This window comes from Diadema antillarum, unplaced genomic scaffold, assembly GCF_040938485.1.
Source record: "Diadema antillarum isolate AM-2024a unplaced genomic scaffold, OU_Dant_1.0 scf00000103, whole genome shotgun sequence".
In the NCBI taxonomy this organism is placed as follows: Eukaryota; Metazoa; Echinodermata; class Echinoidea; order Diadematoida; family Diadematidae; genus Diadema; species Diadema antillarum.
The window spans coordinates 2,482,875-2,497,209 of NW_027270992.1; the positions used below are offsets into that span (position 1 = coordinate 2,482,875).

The 14,335-nt window shown below is 38.8% G+C and overlaps 1 long non-coding RNA gene and 1 pseudogene across 1 annotated transcript; both read right to left on the reverse strand.

Moving 5' to 3' along the window:
• LOC139719012 (uncharacterized) overlaps positions 1-14,335 on the reverse strand; it is a 116,565-nt pseudogene that overhangs the window by 14,924 nt on the left and 87,306 nt on the right.
• LOC139719062 (uncharacterized) lies at positions 4,976-7,198 on the reverse strand. The gene is made up of 3 exons (XR_011710057.1): positions 6,922-7,198; positions 5,780-6,012; positions 4,976-5,056 (listed from the first exon to the last, which is right to left on the reverse strand). It is a non-coding gene; the product is annotated as an uncharacterized lncRNA (long non-coding RNA).

Below are 14,335 nucleotides of genomic sequence, written 5' to 3' on the forward strand. Positions count from 1 at the left end.
ATGTTTTATATCACTTGGGATGATGTTCTAGACTTCTGGGGCGGCATGCCTGAAAATACATTAACCACAGTAGTTTGTTGTATTTACATGGAGGGTATCACATAATATTACAGATACTCCCGTGACGACCTAAGAACTCTCGTAAGCTTATATTTTACAAGGGGCTCTGAAAGAAGAGAAGGAGCAATTTTGTGAAAACATTGATAAACAAGCAATAAGATCTTAAATTCAATACGTGATCTGAAAAAAGGAGCCAATGCAAGGCACGTAAGATAGGTGATATTGACTCATATTTCTCGGTCTTTATCACAAGACTTGCAGCAGCGTTTTGAATAACTTGTAGTTTCTGGAGTTTGTTGTCCGGTAAACCATACAAGAGACTGTTACAATAATCAATGTAACACATTTCAAATGCATGAACTAATCTTTCAGTGGTGCCTTTGTCAATATACGGTCGAATTTTGTTGATCTTATACAAAGGAAATGAGGTTGACCTGTATCTAGAGCTAATAATATTCATGCAACATGAAATGATCATCAAATACTTTAAAAGCAGTAGCATCATCCATTCAAATGTTATTAGAATTGAAAGTGAAAAGTGTGAAGGAGGTTCATGAAATGAAAAGGGGCCTCTTAAGAAAAAACCTGATCACACTACTCTACAAAAAAAAAAAGGTTGTAGAAAAACTGCTGAAAACACACTTTTCCATCTAATTTATGATTCCAAACTCAAGAATAATGTAGAAGAATAGCTCATTCAGAAAATATAAAAAACTAAAAATTGACTTGGTTGACGCGTTTCACCTTTTTGAGTCCTCACGTATATATATATATATATATATATATATATATATATGTATATAATATATACACACGTATATATATATATATAAAGGGCCTCTATATACACATATATATCATATCATATAGCTGTGACGAAGGAAAAGCTATCAGACGTTGCTGTAGTTAACTTATTGCCCTCAATGATGCCAAACCAGCTACCAAGCTTTTGACCATTTTACAGGTCTTCTTCATTGCAATTATAAAGCCGTTACTAGATTTATGCCATATCACATGTCAACGGATGTAATATTGCTGTTCTCGTGTAGTGAACATCTGCCTCTGTCATGTTGCTCTTTCCTTTTTTCTTCAGCATTCTTTTGCTTTTGCCTTATTTTGCCTTATTTGTTCAAGTGTTTGAGTATTTCTTGCTTTTTATTTTGTTCACGTTACAAGCTCTGACGGAAACCTGTAAAAGGGTCGAAAGCTTGGCACCACAATGGCATCAGCAATGCAGCACACATCGCGTACGTGACCAAGCCAACTAATACATATAATAATGATTTCCTGCTGATAACTTTTTGAAAGAAGTTTAAAAGTAACGTTCAAACTATTACAAAACTCGACAGGCACGTGATATGCAACTTTGTAATGTAATCCAATCTTACCTACGATCATGCGTAAGACATTCATGCTATGTTGTTACACTTTATAGCATTGGTCTTTGAAAATCGATTAGAGAGATGACTACATTTTGTTGCAGAATTATCAGTCCTTACGCAGGATGTTCAGGTTCAAGTTAAGGAGCAAGTAAATCTTCCTAACTACTTACAATTATCAGTCACAGGTATAGGGTTAGTCATGCCCGGTTTCGGTGTAGGTGCTGGAGGGGACCTGTAAAAGCAGAAACACGAGAACAATCAAAACTGAATGAAGCAGTCTATTATCAAAAGAAACCTCTTACCTTTAATATATATTCCAATGATGCTTCAAATCGAATGGACACAATCTCTCCATTTATTTCATATTTACAAGAATGACTGCGCTTGCAGAAAACGCAGAAAAGAACACGTGCTTCATGTATAAGCCCCAAGGATATCACTGTCCAAGGAAAAACTGTCAGTCATCGCCATCACATATGTCTTAGTTTTGAGACGCATGTTCTGGAGGAACGATGTTACTTTATGAAGCATTATTCGAAATACAGCAAGCGTTAACGTTAACGTCAGACAGGAAATGAGGAGGCTTGTTCTTATGCCACGGCACAATATGGATAATATAGGATAATATAGGGTCCCATAAACTGATGTATTAGAAGCTTTTTGAATGATGATAATAACGTCAATTCGCTCTTTTTTTCACAAAATCGATGTACACTATGGAAAGAATGACATCATTCTCTCTTTAGGCGACCGTCGTGTTGAGAAGGATATTATGATTCGCCACAGTATTACCTTACCAAGGAAACAGATATCGAGGGCTGAGATAAACTATGCTGCCAACATAGGAATGATCTATTGAAAATCAAAAGTCATATATCTTCAGTTTAACCTGTCCGGTGTTTTATGACACATGAGAGTACGACAGTTTGATATGACCAAAGCTACTGCAGACTTCACTGGAATTCAAGTTTTTCCTTTGACTGGCTCTGTTGCAATTTCAGCAGCAGGTTTTTGGATATAACTAGACAGCTAAGACTCCTGAAAGTGGCCACTTATTACCTGAATGTGAAAATCAACGTTTGATGACTTTGCTGGTTTTTGTTTTGTTTTGTTTTGTTTTTTTTGCGGGAGAGGGTCAAGGGTCATATTAGTTCAAATAGAATTCTAGACTAATGATAATAATAACAATAATGATTATAATAACAATAATATTAATAATGATAATGATTACAATAATAATAATACAAATGATAGTAATAATGATGATGATAATAGTACATACAATTGCTATAGCATCATTTTCCGTATTCATTAAAATAATCTCAAGGCGCGTTACACCAAAGTAAAAAGACTGAAAATACATGTACCATAAAAGAAGACGAAGAAGAAGAAGAAGAAGAAGACATAAATGTCTGTCTTCAAAACGCGTTGTCAAAGAAACAATATTTTAGGTTACTCCTAAAAGACGTTATGTAGCTCCATTTTTTTTTTCAGATCACGTGGAAGCGAATTCCAGTGTTGGTTCAGCATGAACAAAAGCTTGTTTCCCTCAAAGATTTCTTGGAAAAGCGGTATAGATGTAGGAGACCAGAAATTGTAGGATCGAAGAGTCGTGTAGGTTGGTATAGACAAAACAAACATACATAATAATCTGGAGCTGTTTCCTCAATGACATGATAAACCAGATGACGTATTTTAAGCCTAATACGCTCCTTTACAGGCGACCAATGAACGCTCTTTAGGTTTTGATATAAATATGAATATATTGAAAATATATTATATGTATAATACTTGCTATATATGTCAACGAAAAAAAACACGGCTGCGCGTTAAATGTTTTACTCACCGTCGCTTTCGAAAGAAAAGAAAGCCACCAGAGACCAGAATTATCAAGAGAAAAGGGATACCAACACCAAGCCCAGCAGTCAAACCTTTCAGAATAACATGGACATAAAGACGATATTGTAACGTATGCTACAGAACGCAGTTACGATGAACATGGACAGAACGACAATAATGATGCAATTATCATTAGATTTACTTTGACTTTTAGGATTTTACGTGTAAGAATTAGTAGTGTGATGAGTAAGATTAGACATGTTGTCCTTATGTTATCAGTCTCTGTGTGGGTCTTTGCTTCGTTTTTTCCCCTTGTTCTTTCATTCATTGTCGAACATGGTAGCCTTTTTTTTTATTTTTTCTTGCGCACACGTGCTGAATCCAGTCAAGGTAACTTTCATCGTGCTAGCGGGTGCACGTTTGTAAATTTGTATAGAAACGCAATCTGGTTAAGAATGGCTTTTTAATAAGCAACCAAGGTCTGGGTTAACTCCTTACTGTCACTTTTTATGAGACGGGACGGTCCATTGAAAATTATTCTAAAGGCTGACGAAGGTGTGGTTTGTTTGTTTTATTTTAACGGATTCAATAAAGATGGACTCAGCATTCAGCACCATGTCATAATAATTATGCTCGGATCTCCGACTCGGGCATGACAGTAGTCCTGCTGGCCCAAAAACCTACACTGTGTATTAGGTAGCTCATCCTAGCCGGCGACAGAAAGAAATCTTGCCAATGCATCGTCGTGCTTAAGGACTTAAGGAGTTGCGGCAACACTCAAACAATTAGCCTTCTGACTGAAAGCAAGGTGTGCACTCGATTAATCGACGACACTCCCATTGCAGCACTGAAGCACCTCCCTGACTGAAGCTATTTTAAGACTTCAGTGCAAATTTAAATGCTACCAATGAATGAAAATGTAACTGATCCATACTGTAATTTTGCCGTTCACGTTTCTTTTCTACCATTTTTATTAGGTTAACGTAAAAAGAAAGATACGCACAAAATTTCTGTTGGCGCACTCTATTTATGTCAGCATATTCTGTCGTACATTCCTGACGGGTCTAGGACAATTAACCCCATGGCAATTACCCCGCACCCTCACTCTTAAAACATCCGAGTCAGAACTGACCCGGAACTGGGTCCGTTGGGGTCACACACCGTTCCGGGTCAGAAATGACAAGGAATGGGGTCAGATATGACCCATTTAGAGTCATGAATTGGGTCAGGGTGACCCCATTCGGGGTCTTCATGACCAAATTCCAAGTCATTTTTGACCCGCCGGAACGGTGTGTGACCCCAACGGACCCAGTTCCGGGTCAGTTCTGACTCGGATGTTTTAAGAGTGTTCCCTTGGCCCTAATCTTAATCCTAATCCTAACCCTAACACAAATTCCTCACCCTAAACCTAGCCCTAACTATAATCTCTAATACTCTAACATTACCACTAACCAGTATTTAGCTTGGGGGTAATTGCCCTCTGAGGGTAATTGCCCGGATACGCATTCTGACATACTCTGTCAGCTCCATTTGGACACAACAAAAGAAAAATGCAAGAACTATCTCACTCCATATCTCGGAAAAACGGACTATCTACGGTGTAAAATATGTCGATGGACTGTTTAAAAAAAAGGAAAAAGCTACCAATTGTGTGTACGTCAAGGATTAAGGCAGTGGCAATGTATACCTGCAGATGAAGGCTTTGGATATGCCAGTGTTTCTGCTGTTGTGGAATTTGACCAGGGTCCAGGCCCAACTTCATTCACGGCTGCAATCTATGAAGACGACGGATGACAAACGTTATAATATCTCTCTTGGATGACCTAGCACGTGACCTTCACCATTCAACTGTCTGTCGAATCGCCCATTATAAGAAATATCCGCACGGAGTGGGTGAACTACACTCATCAAAAGGCTTCTTCTTGTTTCTTTTTGCTGCTCGCCGTGACCAGGAATTTACGTAAGAGCCAGGAGAAATGCAGTTCTCGAACTTTAATGTCAGACTTTGATACACGACACTAACGTCGCCTTCATGGCTAAGAGCGAATATTCACACTTGCTATTCCCTGCCCCAATGTTGGTCATGGATAGATACACAAGGGAGACGAAAAAAAAGAAGAGGAAGTTATAGACAAATGGCTGCCTATAAACAGGGTCTTTAACATGGCTTTTTTTTTGGGGGGGGGGGAGGGTAGGACCGTATACGGCCGGTAGTCGCTGTAACTAGGTGGCCCCTACTTATAGGCAGGTTTGAGTGTTCATCCTCAAATAAATAATTACTCGTATCACTGCATGTAACCTCCGTTTCTCATTCCCATTAAAAAACATAATTCTAGCTTTTTCACGACAAATTATGATGATCATAATACGTGTACATGTAGATCAAAGATTTTTTCAAAATTTCACAATATCAAGGGCCAGTGGCCACTGCACATTGCCTATAAGTTATGCATATTAAAAAGAAAAAAAAACACCTACAAGACAATTAGAACTGATACCTTCACTGTGTATTCCGTATTTGCCTGCAGATCGGTGATATTATACATCATCTCATATTGGAGCCCATCAAATACTGGGATTATTATGAGATCAACATCTCCTGACGACAGTTCTAACTTGTAGCCATTGATCTCATAAATGCCGAGATCAGATTCGCTCGGAGCTGTCCACGCAACTGCAATATACGTCTGCGAGATTTTGAATGCCTCCGGCTGAGAGGGTGGTCCAGGTACTGATGTAATGAAGAAATGACGTCATTATCATTTTGTTTAATACATCTATTGATTTCCTTTACAAATTTAGAATCATTTCTTTTCTTGTACCATACACACCCGTCATTGTTACACGGGATAACAATTCATATTGCAGACTCGTTTCTAATTCACAGTCATGCTAACAGAAACACACTAAAATGTTATGTGGGATCAATACGTTTGATAAACCCCAGTCGTTCATGTAAAGACAGTTGCTATGTTTGTGATGCACAGTTCTTGAATGTATTTGAGAGCTTCAGGACACGCAATGTAATGTCCATCCGGATGTATGTAAATGAGACGCCCTCTTGATAACCATGTTAAAGTTGTCTTAATTTTGATGATGATCTTTTGCACAACTGACGAACTTGTGATAAGGACATCGCTTGGCATCAGCAAACAAAAACAAACATACACACACACACACACACACACCGTAAAAATGATTTCCTTTTCACCCATTCAAAAGAGAACTTTTGATTGTGACTTATCATAGATAAAAACAGACAATGACAAGGAGGGTACGCAATATCCTAGTGGAATACTAGTGAACATGAAGATGAAGTGTCTCTGTATCCCTTATTTGAAATGGGCAACTTATCTTTGGACTGGATTTCCCCTTTTAATTGCAAGCCAATAGTGATACCTTTTTACACGAAAACTACATGGTTGTGATAACGTGGCTTCATTCAGTACCTTAGTGTGGACGTTGTTCTTTCTGAATGTAATGCTATTTGCCTTTGTCACATAGGGTGCTGTATACGGCAATGACATGTGTGCGTGAAACATTCTATCAAAAATAGATACGTCTTTTAGACATATGAGTGTGGGTGCATTCTGCGCTAAAATATAAGACACTGAGAAGTGTAATATTGAGCTGTACGTACCACTTGGCAGGGTTCTGGCTTGAACACTGTCACACGGACCCCCTCCAGCAGATGTGTATGCACAGACAGTGAAGGAATAGTTTGTGTAATGTGATAAAGACTGGTAAGTTAAAATGGTATCAGTCGTATTTTCTTCCTTAGGAGAAATAGGAGAACCATCATCCTGTAGCTTCACGAAGGTACATCGGTAGAAAAGGTCCCCATTTCTGGTTGTACAAGGTGGCATGGTCCACTCAAAGGTGAGCTTCTGTTTCACGTCAGCGGATACGGCAAGGTTACCGGGTTTCTCCGTCGGGACTGAGAGGGGAAAAAAAGAAAAAAAAAAGAAAGAAATCATCATTTGCAAGTCTTTAAAGTGCTTTAAGAATTTTCATTACAGCTTTACTGGTTATAAAGGAAAAAGTTATAAATCTATCCTAGCATTTACTTTCTCGTATTTTTCCATGTTGAGAAGTGTCGATGTTCTGTTTGGTTTCGTTTCATTCCAGTATTTTTTTTTATTCGCTGAGTAATACAGCGATAGTGTATACCGCGAATCCCCCCCCCAAAAAAAAGAAAAGAAAAGAAAAATAGCAATAGAATTGTACATTCAGTAGCAACACAGTTTCTAATAACAATAATGCATGGACGAATAGCAACATTGCATATTAAACTAAGATGTTAACAAGGGATAGAGCATTTTCACGAAACCACCGCCATACGCTTGACTGGTATTAACTCCAGCTCACAGCTTAATTGCATTGTCTCACACTATACGTGTGTCTGGAAATTCGTCATATCGTAGGAAGATAACTTCTTGTCTATTATCCGACTGTGTGGAGATACTTGTCAGGGTGAATGAATTTAGATGACGGAGCTGCATTATTCAGGTGGCATTGTTATGTGGATGCAATACATTTTATAAATATAGTATATACGCAATAATCATTGATAAGATAATAAGATGTCTTAAATCTCACAGATTTTATATGTTTAACAACTGATGAGTGTCTAGAATTTTGTATGTACATGTATCATATATGTATATGATATATTACACACCCACCCCCCCACACACACACACACACATATATATATATATATATATATATATATACATATATGGATGATACGATTGTATGACAAGTATTTTTTTTTTTACATTAACCTTGAAAGAGATTAGAGAAAAGCACTGTTTTAGTTTATCCCTCTCTTGTTTGAAATCACGATATTGCTTCCAAGAACAGACATCGTGCATTTGTCTTTTTGTTTGGAAGTTACACTTCATTATGGTTGATAATCGTATTGAGATTGAGTATTTTTTCTTGAAGTAATCAATCCTAGCACAAAAAAAAAGAACACAGATATCATCGTGTTGCACCATCTGTGTGTATGTTATCATTGCTCACCAAGCATTATTGTTATCATTATTATCAGTTTACACAGACCAGTTACCTGACCAAGCATTATTGTTATCATTATTATCAGTTTGCACAGACCAGTTACCTGATTCATTTGTATCGAATACTGTCCAAGATGCCGCTACAGCTTTGTACTCATGCTCCCCATAATATGGGAGGACCGTTAAGTTGTATGTCGAATGTGCATGCATGTCATCATAGATGTAGAAAGTGTCACTTGTTGTAGAGACTTCAAAGTTGCCTGATTCTGAGTCGCTGCACTGATCCCGGAGAAGAAGCGTGCGTGTGATATTGTAGACCACTGGGAAGCAGTGTGTTGCTGGTTCTGTCCATGATATCTTGACATTGTCGTACGACTCCGAGTTATAGTTGCAATATCGTCCACTGGATCAGGTGCTGAGAAGAAACGTGTCGTGTTTGTAATTTGACTATCGTGCATCAGAAATATAATCATTTTTTCCCTAAAAAAGATTTCGTGTACTAACTATAGACTCTGCGCGAAATGGCTATACTGAGAAACATGACGGTCCAACGCAAAATCAATATCTTTGAATACTTACTATGCAGAACATACGCAAGGGATATTCATTCATAGATATTTACGATGGTGAGACAAATTACCGTATTAATTACTTCATGTTATACCTAATTCTCTGCTGATCTCGTAAGTTCGATGCATGAGCTCGTATGATTTAAGGAGATACCGACGAAATGATTACGCGTTATCAATAATTTTGGTCACTCCTAATCTATGGCAGGATTAAATCCATCCATAGAAATGTTTACTTTTCGTTCAGATAATTTGAACATGCTCGACCTTGCCTGACATGCGTAAACTTAATAAAAGAGCCAACTATAAACACACACTGTAAAAACATCGGTGTTAGATTTAACACCACGGGTGTTAAATCTAACACCGATCAAACTTCAATAAAGGACCACACCCACAGGTGTTAAAAATGCACTGTGATGGTGTTGAAAAGTGTTCACCTGACACTTCGTGGTGTTAATTTGACACTGTACCTGGTGTTATTTTGACACTGTACTGGTGTTAATTAAAAAATGACACCACATGGTGTTGATTTGATATTTGTTGGTGTTAATATCAATGGTTTAACACCCGTCCAGCTTCAATAAGAGACCACACCAGCTGGTGTTACTTTGGTGTAAATTTATTTTCACATTTTTTCAAAAATCTAGTATTTTAATGTAAAATTCTTGATCGTTTTGTTTAAATTAAAAATCAACAAGAAGTGCAGTTACTAAGAAACTCTTCAAAAAACAGTTTAAAATTTGGAAATGACACCCGGAGGTGTTAATTTAACACCATAAATGAGCACCGAAAATTTAACACCAGGTCGGTGTTCACTATTTAACACCGGACTTTTTGCAGTGCATAGACAGATGAATTGAAGAGAATTGTGTTTTGGTTCTTAACAACTTTGCGTAACTGACGTACCATGTATTATTTCAATTCAAAACGTTTCCTTATACGCTATTGCTGTGGCAATAAACGCTTGCTGTCGTGAAAGAAAGATTCACACTTTTTATGGAAGTCAACTAATAATCAACTTTATTTACACTCATGTAATTCATGACTTACGTGTCACATCAGTTTTTCCGTTTATTTGCCCCTCAGGTCCGGGCAAGTCTATCGAGTTGATAATCACCACGGAGAAAATATACTCAGTACAAGGACTCAAGTCAGTTGCATGATGAGTGACGGAAATAGCTCCTTCGAACCCCATAACTCTATATTCAGCTGGGTTTTCTCTAGGCCAGTACGTCAAGTTGTAGCTGAATGAAGACGAGTCGCACTGAAGCCACTCCGACGCAGGTGGGTCTGACTACTCTCGGGAGAGGCAGAAATAATTGGCTTGTGCCGAAAGGGTGGGTTGGGTGGTGGCGCGTCGCGTTAATGGGAACACCACCCTTCGTCCAAAGCCCCCCCCCCCCGGTTTTGCCGAAAGGGTGCGTTGGGAGCGTTGGGTCGCGTCGCGTTGACTGGAACCCCACCCTTCGTCCAAAGCCCCCCCCCCCCCCCCCCAGTTTTGCCGAAAGGGTGCGTTGGTACTTTTTCTCATGTAATATTAAAAGACGAGTTTTGAATTTATATTTACCTTCAAACAACCATTTCAAAGAGGCTATCGTCCGGATCGGTTTACACTCTATTACCACTTGGTCTACAGCCAGTTGGTCTAATTGACTGTTTGATATCAATTGGTCTAATAACCAGTTGGTCTAGTCATCATTTCGTCCAATTACTGTTTGGTCTAATTGTTATTTGGTTTAATTACTATAAAGGGTGGTGTTCCCATTAGCGCGACGCTCCACCACCCAACCCACCCTTTCGGCACAAGCCTAGAAAAAGGCCCCCCCCCCCAAAAAAAAAAAAAATAAATAAATAAAAAAAAATAAATAAAAAAAAAATAGCCCAGTTGGTCATATAGGCGAAACGATGATTGGACCAAATTACCTGATTAGACCAGGAGGCTGGTTATTAGACCAAATGACAATAAGATCAATGGTTATTAGACTAAATGGGTGTAGACTAAATGATGATAGACAGAGGCTAGACCAACTGGGCAATGGACCAAAATTAATGATGTGTACACCAAATTTATATTGGACAAATTTGGTTTTATTTTAGAATATTTGATGATGGAACGAAATGGAATTAGACCAACTCATAATAGACCAAATCGGTATTTGATGATATAAATTGGTGTTAGACAAAGAAATAGACCAAATGGCTATTATTAGACGAATTGACTGTAGACCAATTAGTAATTAAACCAAATAACAATTAGACCAAACAGTAATTGGACGAAATGATGACTAGACCAACTAGTTATTAGACCAACTGGCTGTAGACCAAGTGGTAATAGAGTGTAAACCGATCCGGACGATAGCCTCTTTGAAATGGTTGTTTGAAGGTAAATATAAATTCAAAACTCGTCTTTTAATATTACATGAGAAAAAGTACCAACGCACCCTTTCGGCAAAACCGGGGGGGGGGGGGGGGGGGGGCTTTGGACGAAGGGTGGGGTTCCAGTCAACGCGACGCGACCCAACGCTCCCAACGCACCCTTTCGGCAAAACCGGGGGGGGGGGGGGGGGCTTTGGACGAAGGGTGGTGTTCCCATTAACGCGACGCGCCACTACCCAACCCACCCTTTCGGCATAAGCCGAAATAATTATAGTCAGGAGAACAAATAATCCACTGTGTTGATCACGGTTTTGGTGTATTGTCTTCAAGATAATATAAAGTTTTGGTACCTCAAAAGTTTCCCTGAATTTCCTTGTCTTGTCTTGTCTTAGTTTGTGTTTCAGGTTAAAGATAATAAAAAGTTTTGGTACCTCAAAAGTTTCCCTGAATTTCCTTGTCTTGTTTTGTGTTTCACGTTAAAGTACGTTGTCTGTGAGAATTACTCGCCCCAAAGTGCTCTCATGTCTTAGTAATCATGCAATAATGGTTTCGTACCAGAGCCGTCGCCGTACGGCGTCGATAAATATTGTACGAAACCACTGACTGCGACCAGCAGCATGCAGCCCATTGTACGCATAGCTAACTGCGACCAGCAGCCCCATACGCATAGCGTAATGGGGCTTCGCATTGTAGCATTCAGGATCATGACAGAATTAGTATCGCGAGTAAATGTCAACTTAAAATCCAAAAATTTCTTCGATTTGAAGACTTACCAATTAAGTTGAAGTATTGAAAACAGGCTTCGAACAACGTTTGGTTCTGCCAATAGTCCCTTTCTTTTCGAATTGATGACTGAATGTGACTCGGTCGAGAGGACCTTGGGAGAGCTACATACACTGACTACTACGGCCAGCGCATGCGCACACAAACATCTTATCCGTTGATAGATTTGAAATTTGTGCGCATGTGATGTGTTCGCATGCACTGGCTGTAGTATTCAGTGTATGTAGCTCTCCCAAGGTCCTCTCGACCGAGTCACATTCAGTCATCAATTCGAACAGAAAGGGACTATAGGCAGAACCAAACGTTGCCCGAAGCCTGTTTTCAATACTTCACCTTAATTGGTAAGTCTTCAAACTGAAGAATTTTTGGGATTTTAAGTTGACATTTATCCTGCGATACTAAATCTGTCATGATCCTGAATGCTACAATGCGAAGCCCGATTACGCTATGCGTATGGGACTGCTGGTCGCTATTCGTATGGGGCTGCTGGTCGCAGTTAATTGCATGATTACTAAGACATGAGAGCACTTTGGGGCGAGTAAGTCTCACAATGTTAGTTATATGAAAGGTACTTTAACCTGAAACACAAACTAAGACAAGGAAATTCAAGGAAACTTTTGAGGTACCAAAACTTTTTATTATCTTTAAAGTACCTTTCATACAACTAACACTGTGAGACTTACTCGCCCCAAAGTGCTCTCATGTCTTAGTAATCATGCAATAATGGTTTCATACAATACGTGTATATTGATTGTCGCGGTACCGCGTCGAGTCAAAGTAACGGCTCGTTCGAATTTTTCAGAGCCCGCTCTGCTCTGGTACGAAACCATTAGTGTATGACTACTAAGACATGAGAGCACTTTGGGGCGAGTAATTATCACAGTGTTAGTTATATGAAAGGTACTTTAACCTGAAACACAAACTAAAACAAGGAAACTCAGGGAAACTTTTGAGGTACCAAAACTTTAATTATCTTTAATGTATTAATATAATAATGTGTGTGTGTATTGTCTGAATATCAGGTGTATTGGAGTATAGATATGCAGCTGGAATATACTCTTTTTTATCATACACACAAACAATCACCCCCTTAATTCATTGTGTTATCTACTGAGTGATGCTGAAAGGCAGTGGCTCGATCTTACTGTCGATGAAAACGCTTTGAGAATACATGATGCACCTACCCCTTTGCTTCCTCATGTGATTTACTGTATGTTACATGACAAATTTCTCAATGACTTAACATAAAACACCGTCCTGAGACCGGTATGACCGTTGCGGAGGTCTATATCTTCTCTGCTATATTGCACAGACTAATGTTGAATTCAGTTTACCTAGCGCAAGTTGGGTGACATCGAAGATGTCTTCGAGAGAATCAATTTATTTGGCAAAGCTTGGCGTGGAACAAAACACCGTTATGTTATAACTGACTGTCGCGATTTAAATGAAACGAATCATTATTTCTCACCTGCCATGTAACTGCAATACTGTTTGTACCAGTGATGTTGACACTCATTGCCGAAGGTGCGTTCAAAGGAGCTGTGTACGAAGAAGAAAGCAAATGTCACAGATCTACAATTGTGTAAAACAAAACAATTCAATAAAAGAAAAAAAAAAGTGATGTAGTCCAATCCTTCTGTAGTGTATTTTGTTGCTGGATGTGCGCACAAATTATGAAAGTCTATGAATGGAAGATGCATTTTTGAACTGCCGATTCTAAAATATTAAATATAAATAATATTTAATGAAATTGCAAATAGAGTTTAAGCCAGCCCCAGTCATTACAATTCCCTCATGGGGAAAAAATACAACATAAAGTGAGGATAACACAATTCTCCTTCCTATTTCGAAAACCTATCGAATCTTGCCGAACACGCCTGATTATATGTGACGTCACTGAATGGAATCAGCAAAGCAAAAGCAGACTACGTCCTATAGACAATGCACAGGTCAAAAGATGTAACTGTTTTCCTTGGTTATCGCTTTATCGACACTTAATCGGGATAAATCCCATACAAAATCAATGTAACTCTCTCCCGTGTAGTTTGAATGATTAACTATAAAAACATCAGCAAAAACGACACTCTTTCGACTAGAAAATTCCATGTCTATCAGGCGCTTACTCGCCAAGAACACTTCGGCAAAAGGGTCAGCATTCGTTTGGCCTTGCTACCGTTTGAGTTAAGCATTCAGGCGCACTGCCGTGACGGGTGGTTTGCTGTTGATTCTCATTCAGCATTGTTAGACGGGCTTTTCAAACTCGAAAATGCAATGTCTCTTAATGTGCCTTTCTAGTGATGGT